The 20,687-nt window shown below is 45.6% G+C and overlaps 1 long non-coding RNA gene across 7 annotated transcripts; it reads left to right on the plus strand.

The window, feature by feature from the left end:
- Positions 1-998: 998 nt before the first annotated feature.
- Positions 999-20,138, plus strand: LOC120756088 (uncharacterized). Of its 7 annotated transcripts, none has more exons than XR_009208088.1 (8): positions 1,011-1,074; positions 2,815-2,878; positions 7,031-7,137; positions 7,882-7,955; positions 8,465-8,854; positions 15,492-15,572; positions 16,480-17,432; positions 20,044-20,138. It is a non-coding gene; the product is annotated as an uncharacterized LOC120756088 (long non-coding RNA). The 7 variants fall into 7 exon arrangements; XR_005702015.2 differs by lacking the exon at positions 20,044-20,138 and adding an exon at positions 18,088-19,476; XR_005702016.2 differs by lacking the exons at positions 15,492-15,572; positions 20,044-20,138 and adding an exon at positions 18,088-19,476.
- The last annotated feature ends 549 nt before the right edge of the window (positions 20,139-20,687 follow it).

Below are 20,687 nucleotides of genomic sequence, written 5' to 3' on the forward strand. Positions count from 1 at the left end.
CCATGTGGGAACTTGGTCTTCCTTCCCCTGGGATTACTGAGCCACGACCTGCTGGGACTTCAGGTACCACTTCAGTGCAGGCTGTCTCCCTGTTCTCCTGCCACATTCATCTTCAGTGGGGAAAGAGGCCTCATGGGGGAGGGTTTTCTCCCGTGCTTCTCATTTATCAGGGCAGTGGACGCAAACTGAGAAGAAAACAGCATTGCTTCATACAGATTAATTAGGTTCCTGAAGAAGAAAATGTGGAAAAATGGCATCTTGCCTGAAGGAGGGCAGCTAATTCCTCACCAGTTGTGCAGGCTGGTGCTGTGTATCCCCCACCAGAGCAGGAGTGGGGCCACTGTCCCCAAGTCACAAATCAGCTGCTTGGCATTGGTGGCAAATGCTTGGCTAGAAAGGGTCTTGCTCTCAAAATCCACCTCCCAGTGAGTGGAGACTGAAAAAATGACCCTTGGTTTGGTCCAATCAGTGATGGCTTAGAGCTACAGGCATGGAGCCTGTCATGGACCAGGGGTCAGGTGATGATGGGCACTGGGAGGGGTGGGGCTGGGGATACATTTCCCTCAGTGCCCAGTTTCTAGTGCTGGTGTTGGACCCCTGTGCTGGCACTGGCAGTATTGCAGCCAGAATTTGCTTGGTTTTGGCTACATTGAGCTTGTTTTAAAAGTATGTACACTATCCTAGCAGGAGTTTTCTACTCAAAAGTATTGCCATAACCCAGGAAAACGACTTGTGTGTTTAGATAAGAGCTCCCATCAAGAGTGAGGGTAAATCCAGTGTTCTTGTTGTCCAACAGACCACTTTGGTCTGCTGGAATATTTCAGAATCAGTAGCAGAGTAATGGCTTGTGCCTCTCACCTGTGCCAGCATCACTGCACGGGGATGAAGCCAGCGCAACCCATTCAGAGTGGTTAAGTGACTTGCTAGAGGTTGAGTGAAAAAAGCTGTGGTAGATTAATAAAAGATGGCTTTAAATAATTCAGCATGGGCCAGCTGATGAAGCTTAACAGGACCAGAAAGCTGATCTCATTCAGCTTGGTGTGAAGCTGTGCCTGGCCAGCTTTTTGGCAGGAGGTAAGGGATGTTGAGGTCCTCTGGAGGGGTGTCTCCTGCTGTGTGGGCACCTTTGCCCACCCCATTACTAATCTCACTGTGGTCCTCAGAGACTGGTTGGGGATGGCGAATTTGTGTTTGGGGTGGTGGAAATTGTTCTCTGTGTCCTTTGGTGTCTTTAGGGTCCCTTTTGGTTTCCTAATGGGAAAGGGCATCCCTGGTCTGGGTGGGCTTGTGAGTCCATGCTGTCCATGGTGCCTGGGATGCAAGGGAGCCTGGATCCCAGGGTCACCGAGGCCCATGATGATGGTCCTTGCCTGAGGTGTGTGCATCCCCAATGCTCACAGCATCACCTGAGGGGCGCCTGCAGACCCTGAGGAAGGAGCCAGACTGTGGGGCTTCCAGCCTTACTCTGCCCTCCTGTTCCTGTGGCTGCAGGCTGGCTGGCACTCTGTTTGCAGACACCAGCATTCCATGTTTGCTTTGCCTCTGCATGCTGTAGCAATACCTCATTAAGTTCAGGTCTTTTTCTAGGAATCTGCTGAAGAAAACCCGAACAAACCTGACTTTGTTTTTATGGCTTATCTCTGTGCTGCTGAATTCCCTTGAGTTTCATTGCCAGCAGGCAGCAGAACCCCCATACCCATCAGGAATGTCTTTTCTCTTATCCTGCCAGGTTTTCTCAGAGTTGTAAACGTAGCCAAGCAGAGAAAACCATTTCCAGGGCAGATTTCTGAGGGCCCCCACAGGACCACAGCCAGGCAGGCAGGTCAGCACCTGGGAAAGCCAGCCCTCGCTGGCAGCTCTGCTCTCCTTTTGATGAATTGCACCAGGCTCTTGATCTGCATTTTTAACTGCAAGGGACTGGTGGGGGCTGACTCCCCACGGTTGGGCACAGGTCTGGGGAGGCTGCTCTCTTGATGCATGGATGTTAGTGGCACCAGGCCAACGCTGAATGGACCTGCTATCACTCATATATGGCCCTCAAGCTGGGGCTTCCTCTGCTGGGGAAGCGATTTAGGTGATAGCGGAGCTGATTGTATTTTTGCCTCGTGACACAGAGAAAAGCACGTGCAAGAGGAGCCCAAAGAGAGTCTGATTAATGTGCTTCTGGAACTGGATTGTTTAATGCAAACAGCTTTAGAGAAATGACTAAAGTAGGAAAAGAAGCTTGGAAAAGACCCCATTTGGGATAAAAGCAAAGGCGGCTATTTTTTGCAAATACCAGTATAGCTTCTTCTAAAAATAATATCTTGGATGTCTGTTCGAAAATGAGAACCAAATGTGATTTTGAACGGTCTAATGCAGCCTGTCATTTCAGAGAAGGAGGGATGGAGACCTCTCACTGGAGGCAGGGGATGTGCTTGCAGGCTCTCAGAGGCGCAGCAGAAACCAGACTGTGTGGGCTCCAAGGCACAGCTTTGGAAGGAAGCGTGGATGTGAGCGAGCAGCATTTGCCCACAGGCTGCTGAATTGCAGGTTCACACTTGGCCGTGTTAGCAGCCATCTTCAGCCATGGCTCTGGGCGGATTTTTGAGAGGATGTGAGAGTTTCTGAGGGTCAGGAGGATGGCGTGAGGATGGCCATGCTTTCCCATCCACAACGGCATTCACATAAGAAAAGGAGTAGCCCACCGTTAACTTCTGATGGTTTTAATTTTCTAAGCAGAAGCTGGAGCAATATCAAAGGATGGGGCAGAAGAAGGAATGGTTCTTGCAAGAGAGGCCACATCAGAGCTGTCTTTCTGTTCAGCTATTTCAGGCTCTTTTTGGCTGTCCTTGCCTCTCTGGTTCACTGCTCCTGAGAATCTTGTAGAAGCAGCAAGGTAGGTTTCTCTTCTTTTTGCACGTCTTTGCCTCAGCATCTCAAGCAGATTTTTTTCATCAGCCAACAGCTGAGAACACTGTGTTCAGAGTGAGTTCAGGTTGCAAACATCAATGCTGGTGCCAAAGCCTTGCAAATGATTGAAAACCTTCAGGGTACCCTTCAGTACTAACTCAGACAGCATACAAGCAGTTTTGGAGTGTTTTTGCAGACTTCTCACTAATCTAATATTAAGCTTTGCTCCAACTTTGCCCTTTCCAAGCAGTGATCCAGCTGTCCTCTGGCCCTTCTGTGAAAGGCTTACAAGAAGTTTTTTTTTTTTCCTTTGGAGCTGACGACTGTGAGCATGTTTTATGTGAAATGTACTGATCAGAGCACTGCCCCTCAGGCAGGGGGTCAGGGGACATGTGAAGAACACAATGATAAGGGACTGGGACCACCAGCCTGTGGAGCATTTGTACTGGGTAGCACTGGACCTTTCCTAAGGATAAATCAGAGTATGTCTCTGGAGGGAACATTTTCCCCTGGATCTCCTTACAGGGGTTTTATTCATCTGCCTGTGTCTGTATGAAAATGTAGATGATGTAATGAAGGGACTGAGAGGACAAGATCACAGCAGGAGTCAGCAGTAGGTGATCTAATGGAAAAGGTCCGTAGGGGTCAGCTGTACTTCCCCAGGGGGTTTGCAGTGGCCTCAGCTGCTCTCACCTTTGTTGGCCCATCAGACAAATCCTCTGGCATGACAGAGCTGTCAGGTGGCACAGGGAGGGCCGGACAGCTGTATACCAAGTCCCTTGGGCTGAGGGTAGTAAGCAAGCTCTCCGCCTTGCACGCTCAGAGCACCCTCTTGGCCCTTGCTTGCTAGCCCCATCTCCAAGATGACTTGCCCAAAACCACACTTCAATAGACCCTGCAAGCTGGAACATCCCATGTCCTGCAAGCTGGATGGCTTCAAGTTCTCACTACTAAAGAGAGGGGCTACTTCAGCCCAAACTGTGCCGGGATGTCGCAGGGCCAAAGCTGCAATATTTCTTTGAGCGGATTTGAAACTGATTGAATGACTGATGGCAGTGTTGGGAGCTTTTCAGTGCTCAACAGGGATGCCCCCCTCAAAATCAAAACAACACCAGACGGTGTTTTTCTTGTGATGTGTTTTGGTTCTGTCACTGTGTGTAGTTTTTGTGATCGTTTTGTTTTGCCCGACTGCGTTTCTCTGCACACGATGGGGAGGAAAATCCATCTTTCAGTAAATTCTCCTCAGGCCACCTGCTATCACAGCAGACTGCTGCATGTCTCTCTGCTCCCAGAGAACAAAACCACTGGAAATCTGAAATTTCAGGTCGTGTTCCATGCCTTCTGCTATCTGATCCACCTCACAGTGCAAAATTTTCAGAGTGTTTTGGATGCAACCCAAAATATTGCACTATGTGTGAAACAGCTGTAATATAGAATGTAAATCTCAGTGCAAAGATTTAGAGGATTTGGGTTTCCAGGCCAGAGGAAAAACATCCTGCAGCAAAAACCCTTCTGCAAGGCCCTGCTTTTGTCTCTCTGAGACACTGCAGGAGGGGAGACTTTTGCACTTGCTCGGGAGAAACTCAGGCACTGTGCACCAAGTGCTCTGACACGCGCCTTAATCCTTTTGCCATGGTACATGAAGCTTGAGTGCGTTTCTCCATCCCCAGCTGCATCAACAGTCTTTGGAGGCTCTATAATTGAACTCTGGGTTTCCCCTGTTGTGGATCCCCACTCTCTAGCCTTGCTCTGCAAAGACAGAACTAAACCTTCTCTCGAGCTCCTCAGTGACAGTATCTGTGGGTGAAGCAGCTGGCTTTGTAGGCAGACATTTGCCCACCTTTATGCCTGTCACAGCTTATTAATGTGTGGCATGACCACAGCGCCTCTGGAAAGAGCCCAGCAGTAACTGCTTGCTTCCTGGCCCTGTCATCCATTCCTTCTGCCAGGTAGTCTCCACTTCAGATCTGCTTTCTTTTGGATGCAATTTTTTTTTTTAAGTGACAGTGCCCTCAAGGACTTTGGCAAAAGAAAAGCAAAACGGAAAAATCTTCCTGGCAGGACCCATTCTTCTGAGACAGCAGCAGCTGCCGTGGAGAAGAGTCAGCAGCAGGGATCCTCTTTGGAGGAGTTTACAGGCTGAGGATCAGAGCTTGTGCTTCTCTCCCTGCTTGGTAGCACAAGTTGCCTCCTTGCAGGGAGAGGTGGTAGCCAAATCAAGCTTGAAATGTGACATTCACAGCTCTAATTAGGTATATGCAGTTTCACTTTGACTCCAGAATCCAGCCCAAGCAGGTGAATGTGAGCGTCTTCCAATGCTTGCCAAAAGGTACTCTAGGAACTTCCTCAGTGCAGTGACCAGTCCAGGACTCAATAGATTCAGCCTGTTTAAATGTCTGCATTAAGGACAGCTGAGTCACCCTGAGCACTCAATTTCTCTTGGTCCATGGTGAAGGGAACCTCCTGGCCAGCTCTAGGAAAACGCTTGCTCTAGAGCTGCAGCACTGGGAGAGAGAAATCTGGTGAAGGAGGGGATAACGTGCTTTCCTTCTGCCCTTTGTCCTTGGTGGGCTCCATCCAACTCTGCTGCAATAGGCTGACCATTCACAGTTCTTCATAATTTATTAACATTTTACTGAATATTTTAATAAGCACAGCCACAGCAGAAAAAGAGAAAAGCTTGGTAGGCATTTCTCATGAGTCTAATGTTTGGATATGTAAGCTTGGAGTGGGGCTCTGGACAGGGGCTGGAAGGAGACTGCAGAAAATGACAGCAGTCCACCACATCTGGATTTCATGGGCTGAGGAAGCTCTTGGCTGCAGGTACATGATGCTCTCACCGGTTTGCTGCTCTCAGAAGCCAAAAGCAATGTCTAAGTTTTAAGGAAAGGTCTTTTTCCTTCGTCTTCCCATCTCTTTCCCTTCCCCACTTCGCACTGTTAATCACACTGGCAGGATGCCCTCCAGGCTGAGACTGTTCTGAGAGCAGGGTGAGAGGAGGATGCTGAGAAGGAACAGCAGGCTGTACATTTTTCTTCTCTAGCATGATTTAGCCGTGATTAATGCACGTGGAAAATAATCAGCACATTCAGCCTAATTCTGCAGAATTATTGAAGGGATGATAACAAGGTTAGAAGAGATATTTTGCTGCTTTTAATATATTTTTAAGAAGGAGGTTAGGTGTTGTGTGAATCTGGTTAGGTGACATCAGCATCTCATATTAAGGCAGAGAGGAAAATTTGTCAATTTTTTTTTTTTTTTTTTTTTTTTTTTTTTTTTTTTTTTTTTTTTTTTTTTCTGCAAAAGGCATTGCTAGCCTGAGCTTTGGAGATCTCCTGTTACTTCCCAAAACCAGGTCAAAAGAAGCTCATTCATCATTAAAAGAACACAGTCTGTATTAAAGGGAGGAGGGATTGTAAATGGGGAATTTTTGGAAAATGGGATTATTGTGCCTTGCTCTGAGCTGTTGATCACCTCAACCTTTCCACCCCTCCTTTCAACGTGCTGCCAGTGGGGTTGGGTACAGCAAATTGCTCCTGGTTCCTGGGGAAAATGCACCATGCAGGAGCTGCCTCAGGAAGAGAGCTGGGACCCGAGCACATCACTACATTGTGGTGCTCACACATCTTTACACACATCACCAAAGCTCTTGTGTTTCAAGTTAGGTCAGATATAGCTACTTCTAGTTTGCTTATTGCCCTGATCTCTATTTATCCCATTAGGAAGGAAAACATCTCATTTTATAAGCCAGAGGTCTTGGAAAACTTTCTTCCCTTCGCATGTTAAAATGAAATAATAAGACCTTGGTTTACTGGAGAGATTTGAATATTTCTCCGGATTTTATAATGCTCTAAATAATACACAAAAATGACTGATACGGAAAATATTAGAAAAGCCTATTTTGTGGTTTTAATTGCGTTCCTTTCTGGTCCAGGTAAGCGTGTCAGCTACTTCTTTTAATTGTGTTTTTTTGTGACTTTGAATTAACATTTTATGTATTTTCCATTTTCTTGTAATTCCCATTTACCAACACAAAATTAACACTTCTTGTCCCTGCTGAGCTTACTGCTATTGATTTTTTTCTGTAGTTTTCTAATTTTGCAAACTTTGATTAGGGTTTTCTTTTTTTTCTCTGTAGGTTTCTATATGTCTCCACGCCTGTTCAGGGAGATTATTGCCCGTAAGCGCTTAATTTTGGAGTCCAAAGGCACGTAATTTAAGACAGAGCTAGGAGGCGTGTGAACTGTGAGTCAAACTGCAGGGAACAATTGGATGCCATGACATTTAACAGTTGGGCTCTTGGGTGTTGCCTCATCACAGATGAGAGCAAGGCTGAAGCTGCCTCCTGCTCTGCGTGGGTGTCTTGCTGCCTTCTGGGGCCATTGGAAGCAGCGGATGCTCGAGGCTGCACTGCATGGCAAAGCCTTGGGAGTGGGACCTCCAGGGAATACCCTCCCTGCCTTCCTGCCTGCCTTGGTGCTGGTGGTGCCTCTTGGGGGACTGCAAGCACGTAGCTGGGGACTGGAGGTGGCACTGGTGCTGACTGAGGATGTGGCAGCCGCGAGGGGCTGGGGCACAACGCAAACCCCGCGGGGGTTTGGTTCCTGGGAGCAGCCTGACCTCGTCAGACCAGCTTGTCACATCATGGTTAGGTTTCTTCTTTCAGATGCTCTGCAATGATCACTTCTAGTAGAGGAAGGGGATTTGCCTTTGCCTCCTGGCCCATCAGGGTGCCTGGGCTTGGGTGGAAGGGTGCACAGAGAGTGGCACCCTCTGCAAGAGAGATGGGTGTTCTGTGCTGGCAATGGGGAGCAGAGTGAGGGGACAGAGGTGTCCAGGTGAGCCTGAGCGAGCTGGTGCACACAGCCAGGTGCTGGGTGTGCAGCTCTGTGCTCTGCACCAGGCCACCAGAACCTTTGGAGAGGTGCTGGGGCAGGATCGTATTCCACTGACTGTTTAGAAGTTGGCTGAATGTTCTTCTCCTCACAGATCAGCTTCAGGAATATGCTGTAGGTTTGGAGATTGGAATGGAGATTATAGCTAATCATTTTAAGCTTTAGGAGGTAAGAACTAAACCTATTCTGTCCAGACCTGAACAGTCTGGTGTAAATGAAGAGGGCAGTCCCATGTGTTCTGCCATGTGATGGCACTTCCTCAGAAGGTCCAAAATGCTCAACAGCTCAGGGAAGAGCAGACAGATGTTGCCAGGGGCTCAACCCTTGGAGTTATTTTGCCCAGATGAACAGCAGTGATCTACCAGGTGGCTTAAATGGAGTGGCTCAGTGCTCCTTGCTGCTGGGGTGTCCAGCCAGCAGTGGGTGCATTTCCATGAGACTGGGAAAAGGCTGGAGAGAGATATGGCCTCCTGGTGCAGTCTTTGGCCTTGACTCACAAGAACAAGCACAAAGTTGTTCATGCAGATGCTTTTCAAATGAGTGAACGTCAGTTTCCTTTCCTTGTTGGTCTGGTACCTGTCCCAGGTATTAAGAGGGAAATTTGCTTTTGACTGTGTAACCCGCCCTTGCAGAGGAAACCTGCTGAGGTGTTTCTTTTTCCTCTCTTTCCTGATAAGCACAAGAGTCTGTGGTGGTCACAAGATCCCTTCAGCAACATCTTGACTCAAGCAGCTTGTTGCGTTGTTTGTAAAAGTCCAATTTTCTTTTGGAGGAAAATCAATACAGCTCATTACTTAGCCGAGAAAAGATCCCTGTGTCAGTTCCACTGGAAGGCAGGCCTTGAGCAGGCTCAGCCTGTGTTTGTAAGCCAGACAACAGGCTGATAGCTTTGTCTTAAATTATCTGCTCCAAACAAAAACTGCCCCACTGAGAAGACCGATCAGCCTCCCGCAGACCACCACCAAAGAACTGCTCAACAAGTGAATGCCACCAGCCTTGGACAAAATACACACTGGAAAAAAAAGTAACAGCACAGAAGACACTTTTTTACACCTGCTGTGATGACTGTAAGTTCTCATGCTGCTTCTTCATTATATCTTTTTTCCTAGGCTCTGGCTACATCATCAAGTCTTTTCATTTCAGTGCTAAGATGCAAGATGTAGTGCTGCAAGGCTGACAGATACCCAAAAATTTCTTTGTTGAGCCTATTTTGAGTGGTGAGAGAGAAGTCAGGTGCTTGGCCCAAACTTATGATGAGTTCAAGACATTTATGTAAGCGCACAAGGAGTTTTAAAGCAGCTTTGGAGTCTGAGAGGTGTTGAGGCAGTTGAGTAAGCAGTGCCCTTGCCGACTCTGTGTGTGTGTGGCTTTGGGGACTGCCCTGTTGGCCACTGTGTTTATGCAGGATCTGGACTGGGGGCATCCTCACCTGCCTTTCCTAGTAAATACATACTTTGGCTACTCATATGAATATAAAGGCAGTGAAAATTACTCCTTGCTGCAGGCCAGTTTCAGGATCCAAGACCATGATCCCTTCTTAGAGGTTTGCTAGCTTAGAAAGTTGGAGGAGGTATTGTTCCCACCTGAAATGGATAATGCAGAAAAAAAAATGCACATTGTGGCTGCTGAGCAATAGGATTGGGGGCTAAATAGTCATATTTTTATGCTTTTAGTTTGAGATCTGAATGAAGAGAATGAATGAGCAGAAACTTAGTGGAGATATTTCACTGTGGTTAAGTTCAGTGACAAGGTCAGTGAGATGAGAGGACCAATTGTGCATGGAGAATTACTGAGAAGGTAACCTAACAGCTGGGGTGCTCAGCCAGCCAGCCAGGGAGAGCTATAAATAAGGATGCAAAGCTGGTAAATTCTTTTAAACAAATTCCCTGTCCTGGCTATTCACAGGCTGCTTCAAAACCAGAGTGGACAACAAAAGGAAGACTGCAGTTTATTTTAAGGGAATAATTAGCCAAGAATTCTCTCCTCTCTCTCCAGATCACCTTTGTGGTGGTCACTCTCGAGAGAAGATTTTGGATGCATGGAATGCTGCTGAGCTTGGCCCTGCCTGTCTCTTCTCCATTAGATGGTGAGGGGTGGCTCCCACCCTCACCCTGGGATGAGCAGCGTGCTTGGGGCTGGGAGAATGTGTCCCAGCAGCAGGGAGTGGGGCAGTACTTGCAACAGCATTTTGTAGTGCACTGACCTCTTGACCAGCTCCTGTCTGCACATATGTGCCACTAGGTCAGGAAAACCAAAACTTAAAGGGATTTGCACCCTTGTCCCGCTGTCCAAAAATACTCTCTTGCTGTGGCTTCCATCACTGGTCTGTTCCCAGTCTTCCTCTGTACCAAGACCTTGATCTTATGAGCTGTCTTTAAGAATTTATTCCAGATTCTAGATAATTTCAGGTTGTAGAGACTGTGAACAGATGACATTGCTTATATTACCAGGCTCCTCCAGTGTTTGATGATGGCTATGATTGCAGTACATATAACATTATCATTTGACTGCAATTACAATAGCATGGGTGGTGTTATGCCTGACTAGCTGATTAATCATCTGGAGCAATGAGTAAATCTCCCCCTCTTTTGCAAAGATTAATATGTACAGCTGGATTGCAGTTGGCTGAGTGAGTGTGGAAGTGATCAGGACAAACAGAGAGGTGTTTGGCAGCTTCAGGCTGTGGGAAAGGATGAGCATATGGAGCTCTTGGGGCAATTATTCCCTCTGCAATGTAAACTGTAGCTTGAGCCAGCTCTGATCCGCCTCAGGGAGCTGCATTTCTGTTGTGGGTGCCAAAGCGCTACAAACAAGCTGGTCCAGTCAGAGTTACAAGGCCTGGCTTTGAGGGTAGGGTCATGTAAGACTGTAGGATGCAAAGCTCTTTCCTCCTTGCAGGGGTCTGAAAGCCCTTCACCAGTGTGTTTGTAGCTACCCAGGAGTGAAGGGGAGAGAGAAATAATTTGCTACAATTGGATTAAATACCTGCTGTGCTGGGGACCTGCCATGATGGCTTAGGGCCTCCGTTGTCTCCAAGCAGGCGCAGTGGCTTTCTGGTTGTCCCTGCAGTCTGGGCCACATACACTCAGTCAACAGCAGTACAGGTTGTCTGAAAGAACCTCATGGTTTTGCTTGTGGGCATTTACAATCCAAATCAAGAGACACTGCAGCCTCTCTCTTCCTCATATGTTGATTTTCTTTGCTCTCCTGATACAGCAAAGATCAAGTTGAAATATTAAATGTCCTCCACAATGCAATTACATATGGCCAGTTGCAATCAATTCCCTCTGCCTCATGTAGTTTGCTATTGTTTCCCCCTTTCCTTCCCTTCTTGTGAAAGACATGAGGCTTTAATTTGACAAAATATAAAGGCTTTGATTTCTGCCTCTACCCAAGGAGAACTGAGCATCCAAATCTCAGTTTTCACAGAGGTGAATTAGAGGTGATTGAAGACGATGGAGACAAGAAGACTGAATGGAAACACAGCCCTGTAGCTTAGTGGGCGCCGCAGGACAGGGAAGACAGGACTGAAGCTGATGTGTACTACAGGGAAGGTAAAGCACTTGGTAAAAGCAGTGAATCAGCAGCTCTGACCATCCTTTGCCAGAGACGTGGTTTATCCCTGCAGGACACAGCTGTGTTCCCATCCCTGTCAACCTCTGGTTATATTAAGCTGAGCATTTCATCACCACGGGCTGACACTGCGGGTGGAGAGTGTTCACACACCATCAGGCAGGAGTGGAAGAAACCCCAGCACACAGCAGGACTGAGGCACCAAACAGCTCCCCATCCATGGTCCCTCCTTCCATGCCCTGCCCAGGAGCCCTTCTGCCTCTCCTGTGGTACAGGTGTGTTGAGAACACATTTCAACAATCAATCAGACTTTTTGTTACACTTTAATCTTTGTCTTACCTGTCTGAGCCTTACACTTTGTTATGTTTGTGGCTGCTCTCAGTGCTGGTGTGGCTTTGTTTACGATACAGTCATTTTTTACTTTCTGATTGTTAATATCTCCTGTTTTACATTCTTCCCACATCAGTCTAGGAGACCAGAGATAACTCAGATGAAAAGGAGTCAATTATGTGGTGCCTGGGATACTCGTAGTCTGGACTTTATGACCAAGGAAGTTTCTCTCTGCACCATGCTCCCAATTTGTTGGATTTACATTTTTTTTTTCATTAATATAAACAAATAACATATCCTGGATACTAGCTTTATTGGCAGTAACTGACTTGGAAGCTACTATGTCTTAGTGAATTTTATTTTTTATATATATATATATATATATATATTATATATATATACACACACACACACACACCCCTTTCCATCAGCTAGGAGTATTATTTTTTTCATTTTGTCTTTTTTTTTTTTTTTTTTTCCTTCATCATCAAGCTGAAAGTTTGCTGACACTAGATTCTTGGACAATTTCTGAAATTAACCCAAGCTAGGAATTTTCCATTTTTTTCTATTTATGTGGTGGTATTTTCCCAAGCTTTCCTTCCCGCTTCACCCTTGATTGGCATGCTGCCATGGATATAGGCAGGAGATGAGCTGGGCTAGCACCGAGTCCCTGGGAACTCTCTGCAGGTGCCTGCTGGGAGGGTCAAACTACTGCTGCAATAGATTAAATTTACCAATGATGTATTGCTGTTGTCTTCAGGGAGTTCTTCACCATGGACAAATATCTCCTGTTAGTGTGACTACAATGCTCCAGTCTTCCCTCCTGAGCAGATTTCTGTCTAAAATGGCAAGCAGCCCAGCAATAATGACTGTGCTTAGGTGACTTTCAAATTTTTATTATTTTGCAAAAAAAGATGAGCAGAAGCTTATAAATTTCAGTGTGAGAATGCATTGAGAAGCAGAAAGTTTAAATTACCATGCTTTTTGATCAGTACTTGGATTTTAGGTGTGGAGACCTTGTAAGGGAAGAATGAACCTCATCATAAAGTTCTGGAAAACAGTTCTTCTTTTGAAGTTTTGTTTCCAGACACTGAAACCCCATTGAAATATCCTACATATCACGCAGTATAACACTATATATTATTTCTGTACCAGACGAGATCATAAACAAGCATTCTTCTCTCTCTTATACTTGAGAGCAGACTGTTTACTATTTGTTCTTTATAATGTTTTACCTGGCAGAGGGTTCATTTTGAATTTTTCTCCCTGTGTTGAGTTGTCTGTGTGTCCCTGCCCAAGGCTGGCAGGGGTGGGGGCCAGTCCTGGACCTGGAGAAAGCTCCTCACTTTCCTCCTAGAGGCTGCTCCTTTGGCAGTCACCCTGCCCAGGGGACACTCAGAGTACTGGTGAGAGAGCTGGTTGCAGATGTGAGCCTGCAGGCTCCAGGGCTGTTACCCAGCAGACTTTGGAGAAGGAAAAATTACTGAAGAACAAAAAAATATAAATAATGCAAACACAGGATACAACAGAGGGAGTAGCCTTAAGTACCTTAAATTAGAGGAACTGAAAGTCATCTCACTGTACCATGACATTTTAAGCAAAGTCATTATAATTAATCTTCTTTTAATATAGAATAATAGTCTAAGAAAATGCAACACAAGCCATACTTCTCCTGCGAACATGTATCTAGGAGACAGAGTGGATTTGAACTAAGGTGATCTTTGCAATATGGTAGAAATAAATTCCTGAAAGCAGCAATTGATCGATATGGAGAGTGGCAGGTAAAAGTGGAACAAATACCTTCCCTAAAAGCATTGGATATAGTAATTCCCACAGGCACCAGGAAGATGTTAGCAAATCAGATACACCATAAGCTTCCCTATCTTGTAAAAAACCAAAAAACCAACAAACAAAAGACCCCCGGAAAACCAGAAAATCTCTGAGCTTATGGTCAGCAAGTGACAAATGTGTATGCTGGGACTGTCTGGAACAGGGGAAAGCCATGGCCACCGCTGTGACTCATTCCTGAGTGACCAGGGCTGGGTGGCACCAAGGAGGCTGTTTGGTTTCGTGATGCAAGTGGCTGTGTGGCTGTGGCCCCTGCCCCAGGCCAGTCTGCAGGGCAGCTTGGCAGTGTGAGAGTGTCGAGCTGGTGTTGGAGAACCAGCCTGTTCTCCTTTGTGCACCTTTGAGGCATCTCTCTCCCACTGACAGTAGGTACAGTAAGTAGGGGAGGTGTTTGTAGGGGACAGTGCCATTCCCCTTGGCAGGCAGGAGATCAGGATTAGCACAATCCTGCTGAGCTGGTCCTAGGCAGGCCAGGTGTCCTCTGTGAAGGCTGGAGGAGATCTCTGTCCAGTACACTTGGCTGTAACCACAGGAGCAGAAAATGGCAATGGCTTGTGCTTCAACTGGAGCCAACCCACCAGATGTTAGACATGGGAGAATCCATGCACAATTCACAAATGTCACTGGTCCTGCAGGAACAGCAGCTCCCGTGCATAACCTTGGTCACCATTTTCACACCCACTTACGAATTATATTGTAGAGATTATATTATACTCCTGTGTAGAGGTGGTGGTGTGTTCGTCATAGTTTTTACTTTATTCTGGTGGTATTATAAATTCTGCCTTCCAGACATGTAAGTACAGATCAAAAAGTGCACAGAAGTGCTGAAGTATAATCCCTGTCTCACCAAATTTACAGACTACCATTATCCTCAGATGGGGTAAGATCTTCTCCTTGATGCCTACTCTTCACTAAGCTTCTTTTCTCCCCAGTCTTTTAAGATCCTGCCATTTATCCAAGCTCTGGCACCTGTAGGACCCTCTCTATGCTGATTCAGCTCACTAATCTGGCAGAAAAAAGAGTGCAACAGAAAAGAGGTAGATGGTTTATGCTGAGTTAATGAGTTGAAGTTACCCCTGGCTTTGTTTGCATAGGCCAGCTGGAAATCTCCTTCCCCAGTGAGATGGTGCTAATTCTCATCTCCAATTTTAGCTCATCTCCTGTATCATTCTCTTCCAGATTTTCTTTTGATGCCGGCAAGTAACCTGAAAAGTGGAATGTGTGCCCTTTTCCCCCCCTCTGCCTGGAAACAATTTTTTGTCACTGCAGGTGGAGCCTGGGCTGAACATTTTCTCCCCAGAACCATATGGAACTGGGCTTCAAGGGTGCAAACTGCTTGAAAAATGGGGAAAAAAAAAAAAAAAAAGCGCAGCACAGTGTGTGTTGGGAAGGACAAAACAGTGGTTAAATAACAAAAGCAATTTTTTATGGTAGCCTGACTGTCAGGCTGGGCACCAGTGTGTTGTTTGTTTTTCCTTAGATTTGTATCTTCCAGAGCTGGTCCGTTAATTTTTTCATTAAGCAGCTATCTGTCAATGCACTGTGTTTTAATTATGCCTCCTGCACGAGTGCTGGTCTGATCTAGTGATGCAGTCCTTCCCTGTAGGACATTTCCTCTACTCCAACCTCTGGGCTGCCCCACCCTTGTTGCAGGATTTAGTCCCTGTGCAGGGATCAGGCCTTGGTGTGCTCAGGCAAGGAAACATCTCTGTCAGTGCACAGCTCCTGCTGCTTTTTTGGGAGTCTTGAGAGCGCGGAAAAAGAGACTAGGATTTGATGCTGACTGCTGGGCTGTGGGAATATTCCTGACAGTGATTGCCTTCTTTTTTCAGCCCTCACCTGTACATCTTCTCTGCTACCAAACCTTTCTCTTCCTTCTGTCTGAAGCCCCTCTAAAAACTCTTTCAGAATTATTTACCTCTATTCTCATATTCAACCTCCATCTCTCTGCAGAGATGCCTGGAGCAAACTGCTTCTCCTGGACTGCAGCTCATGAACTCACCTACAATCTGATTCAAGTGCAGTTATTAAAGGGTAGTACCGCTCCATTGTCTTGAGTTTTATCTATATTGCATGATGTAGTGGAGATTTATCAAACTAACATAACTAATTTAGTTAGCACAATCAGCAATTTAGCCAGGCTGCCATGGGGCTGCTAAAGGTCTCATTTACCCCTTTAGAAAATCAGCAGAGACAAATCTTAATCTGGTAGGTGCAATGAATATGTTCATCCAAAACTCAAGCTGAGCTACAGTTTCCAGAAGATACCAAAAAACTATCCTGAATAAATCCATAATTCCATAGATTTATTAATATTTTACCAAACACCCTCCATAGAATTATTCATATTTTATATCCATCGATTTTATTCGTGGAGTAGGGAAAAAAGGAAAAATGTGAAAGCTCTTGTTTCTTAATTCTGATTTTACTAATCACAGTGCTAAAAAAAGGATAGCTTGCATCTGTGTTAATCAGTGGGGTCTATTTGCTGTGGGCACAGAGATATAAGAGAGCCCTTGGCAGTGAACATGTCCAGTCTGATGCTGGAAATAGGAATCTCACTTTTAAGTGTGGCGACACCTGAAGTAGCTTTACCCAAGGAAAGGCACTGAGTGTGAGAGGCACTGAGCTGGACAGGAGTCAGTGCATGACCAGTCTGTGGGAGGAACTGTGTGTGCTCATGACTGCAAATGAAGCAACTCCTGTTCAAACACCCAGGAGGCACCTGGGATGAAGGATAACTCAGCAGTCAGGTGTTCCCACCGTGAAGGCTCTCCTTCCTATCCCGTTTTATTTGTATGCTCCGTGGTTCCCCCATCTGTCATAGTCTGCATTAGACATGAAGGGATGACATCACCCTTATCATTCCCCCCCCCCCCCCCCCCCCGGGTGGAAACTATTTGTGCTTTGGTTGATTGAAACCTTCTGTGATTGTTTTCAGGACGCACTAATACCAGGATTAATCTGAAGCTACTGTACAAAAGTGCATTCTGGCACCTCTGACAATAGACTTACTGTGACGCTGGTCTCAGCTGGCATGGCATCCAGGCTTGAGTACTGTGTGGTAGAACTGCACCCCTGTGCATTATCCTATCATCAGATAAAACAGTGTCTTGTCCTTACTTAAATTGTCTCAGAAGAAAGGAAAGCTGGAGCGCTGAGCCTCTTATGGGCCAGCTTGCAATGAGCATTCATGAATTTTAGAAAAGACTTCCATGAGACCAGAAGCATTGAGAAGGAGAGAACCACAAAGCAGGACGCTGACTTGCTGCTGCCTAAAAAGCTGAAAGGAGAAGAGCAGAAATACCACAAATACAGCAAGGCTCCTTTGCCAGGCAGCGGGGCATCATAGCAGCAGACAACGCAATTTTCCTCCAAATACATAAAAATGAGCGTGACGAATGCAGGAGATAGAGGACCATAGGGTAATGCTGGTAGAGCCTATTCCACCCTTGGGCAAGGGCAAAGACTATGTTTGGTCATGAAATGTGGAGACGTCACCACATTCCAAGTGCTGAGTGTGATTACGGATGCAGCAGATCTCTTGCTGGGACGTGCGCACGGGGAAATGTTTCCCAGAGATGGAGCAATCTCGATGCAAAAATTCTTTCTTGTCTCATGGATTGTGCCAAGGAAAACAGCACTGGGGCAAGGCAATCTCACAGCAGGAATAAGTGAGCCCATGAATGAGTCCGCTGTAGCACCGTTATGGGCATGAATGCGTGCTGGCCCTTCGCACGCGGGAGAACTGGAAAAGGCTTTGGGCAGAGCCCTGTGCTGTGGCTGGTTGGTGTTGATCCCACCTCAAAACAGGAGATGGAGAAAGCACTAATGGTCTGCCAGGCTTGGCAGTACTGGCAGAGAGAAGGGAAAGGAAGGGAGCCACCAAAGAAGGTGAGGAATCACGTAAGTAAAATACCTTCTAAAGAAAATTTTACATCAATCCCTGCGTTACTGAACCAAGACAGGCTCGTGAGAAGTCATTAGAGTTCATTACCCCTGGCAGCCTATGGCCATTAATTCTCTTTGGCAGCAATAGCTAAGGTTGGAGGAATATCCAAGCTATGGCTCTGAGTGCTGGAATGCATGATAGGACACAAATACTTTCCTCATAGATGGCAAGGAGGATGAAGAAGATAAAAATGGTGCCATGGGGAAAGGAACGGTTAAGTGAGTAAGGGGAACCACAAATCATTGACAGGTATTGCTTCTTTTGGCACCAAAATTCAGTGATCCACAGGAGGAAACACCTCTTCTGAGGATGACAGACATGCTCCATCTATTGTTTCATATCTCTTTACTTTTCCTATGTTGTCACATGATTTTTCAGTCACAAAGCTCTTTATTAGCTTGGTCGTTAAATGGTCGAGTAAGGAAATCAACCTAACTCAGCACTCCTTCCTATACTGAAACAGCCTGAGATTTGCTGAGTCTGGTTTAAAATGAAAACTCTAAATTTTTCCTCACTACTGCAAAGCAGGATGGTGGTTCTAGGTAACAGCCTGGAAAAGGGGATTTCTCACCAGGTTTTCTCTGTCTTTGCTTTCAGGACCATTCTGTCTGTCTTCCTGGGAAAAAGAAATATCTTGGCACCTCCAGCTATCAATCCCTGCCTTTCAGACCCTTTTACCCCCTAGAAGTACTGCATGCCTTGTAGTCAATGGTTTTCAAGCCAAATCTGAGGTCATAATCTAGATTTCAATAGCAAAAGATCTTCAAAGGGAATGCCTGATCTTTCCCTCTGATACTCATGGAAATCCACTTAAGGTCCCCTGATGCTCTCAGCTCTGGTTATGAAGGCTGAGAGGGGGGAATGCTCTCTCACAGCGTACCCATCAGCCACTCTTGATCAAAGTCTGGATCAAAGCCTGGCAGCCAGTATGCATCCAGGAGCAGAAAAATAAGTACACAGGTGGAGAAAGAAATGAGGATCTGAAATTTGCCCTTGGGTAGCCAGCCTTCTGTATCAACGTTGTGAGTATTCTCAGCTGTTAAGTAAAGCTGAGAAGATAAATCCCAAATATAAGAAATTAAAATCAATAAACTCACCGAGTCCACCATGTCACAGTTCAGACTCATAAAGAGATACAGCCACTAAATCCCCACAGTGCTCCTCTTTCACAATTGCACACATTAAGAAAAGGGAGGAAAGAGATATATGAAACATTTGTCTGGGTATAGGAATCAGTTATCTTAATGGTGCAATATCAAAAGGAAATATTGTCTCATTTAGACATCTACCAGCCACAGTCACTACAATGCTCCCAAAAGAATGGTAATTATTCTCACAGATGCCTAGAAATTAAGAATTATACTTTCACTGTGTTTAATATCCTAGCTGTGCTTTCAAGGATCATCTGTCTTAGTAAAGCTTTGGGGATCTAATTCAATTGCTTTTTGCCTGTCATTGCTTATTTATAAAACATGTATCTTCCTGGTGATACTGTGTTCCAGTGGATCTCTTAGAAGCTGGAAAAATGGATGAACAAGATGGATGTGATCTGCTCACCATGCCTCTAGGACTGCATCCTGTCCTCAGTTGTCTCGTTTTGCTAAACAAAGGACATACCTAAAAAACGCATCAGCCTCGAGCTGATCACACCACACAATAGGGCAGAGACACAGCCACCTTTTGGTACTTTGTGCTGGTTGTTCTGCTAAAACCAACAGCCAGCTGGTGATTTTTCACCTCAGCTAACAACATCTGCAAGGTGTGAGACATTTGCTTGCCTGCGTGCAGACAAAGAATAATTTATAATGGATTATTTACAAGATCACACTGTTATGGAACAGCTTTACTAGGAGCCCTAGAGGAACACCAAAATTGATAAGCTATGCAGAGATAGCTGAAATGCAGCCATGCCTCAAGGGAGGCACTGTAGTGCTTGGGGATGTCACATGCATGTGCTAATGATAAAGGCAAAATATTAGCGTAATATTAGAGGATGAGAAAAAAAGTAATCTCTATAAAACTTCCCAATGAAATCTCTGAGATATGCTGGCCACTGTGGGTTTTTGAGGGTTTTCAGCAACTCATCCAGTTTGTGTTCCAGGTCATAAGTGCTCAGCTTGAAATTTTTGTCACTCCTTATATGCTTAAAATTAACCATATATTTAAGTGCTTTCGGGTTGGAAATGTTTATGGATAGGCAGCATCAAATTTCAGGCTAACAAACGCACGTAGATCCTTATCATCTTCCTATAGGAAATAAGGCAGAGCCTTTCAGCCCTGGGTTATCTCTCTCAATAGTCTAGAGTATATTGTTCTGATTAACAAACCACAAGATGGATTTCTTTCCAAACATCTGATGCCATGTGAATAATTTTCTTAATTAAAAAAAATCAAACCAAAAGTAAAACAAAACAACAATCAAAACCAAAACCAACAAACAAAAACCCCCACCCCAAATCAAGCAGGAAACACATATTTTACCATTGCTGCTGCGATAATTACGAATTATTGCATATTTTACTTGACTGTTCCTGTGGTTTTGTACCGTTCTAGGAACATGAAGAAATCATTCTGAAGATGGCTTTAATGCAATACTATAAAAGTTTGGATTCAGCTGACTACCAGATGCTGAGTCATAAAGAGAGAGATGTTTCAGAGGTAATGGATTATGGATAGAGCTTGTCGGATTCAGTATTTATCCTTATTCAAAATCATCGATATATATCACCAATGCTTCGTGCTTGTCCAGAATCACTGTCAGTTATAATTTCTGATCAGTGTGGGGGAGAATCTGACCCTGTCACAGCAACAGCACCAGCTGGTGCAGGTCTTAGGGCAGGAGAGAGAGAGAGACTGAAAAAACCAGGCAGTGCATGTAGGGGGAAAAGCTGTGCTGAGAGTCTGGAGAGTGAATAAGGGGGAAAATGGTCAGTTTTCTAACATTTACTGGTTAAATCCTGTCCAGTCTCTTCATGGACCACAGCTGTCTGCTATAAAAGTAAAAAGCTAGAGCAGAGCAGGAGCAAATCCACGCAGGGGCAAGTGCAGCTGCACGGCTTCAACAAATCTGGTGGTAAATGTGTGTGTCAAGGCACGGAGCTCTGGGCTCTCCCAGGTGCTCCTGGAGCTCTGAGCTTGGTCTTTGTCTCCGAGCTGTGGCTGCTGTTCTCCAGGGAAGCAGCTGCCGTAAGGATGGA

Source organism: Hirundo rustica, chromosome 8, assembly GCF_015227805.2.
Source record: "Hirundo rustica isolate bHirRus1 chromosome 8, bHirRus1.pri.v3, whole genome shotgun sequence".
Taxonomy (NCBI): domain Eukaryota; kingdom Metazoa; phylum Chordata; class Aves; order Passeriformes; family Hirundinidae; genus Hirundo; species Hirundo rustica.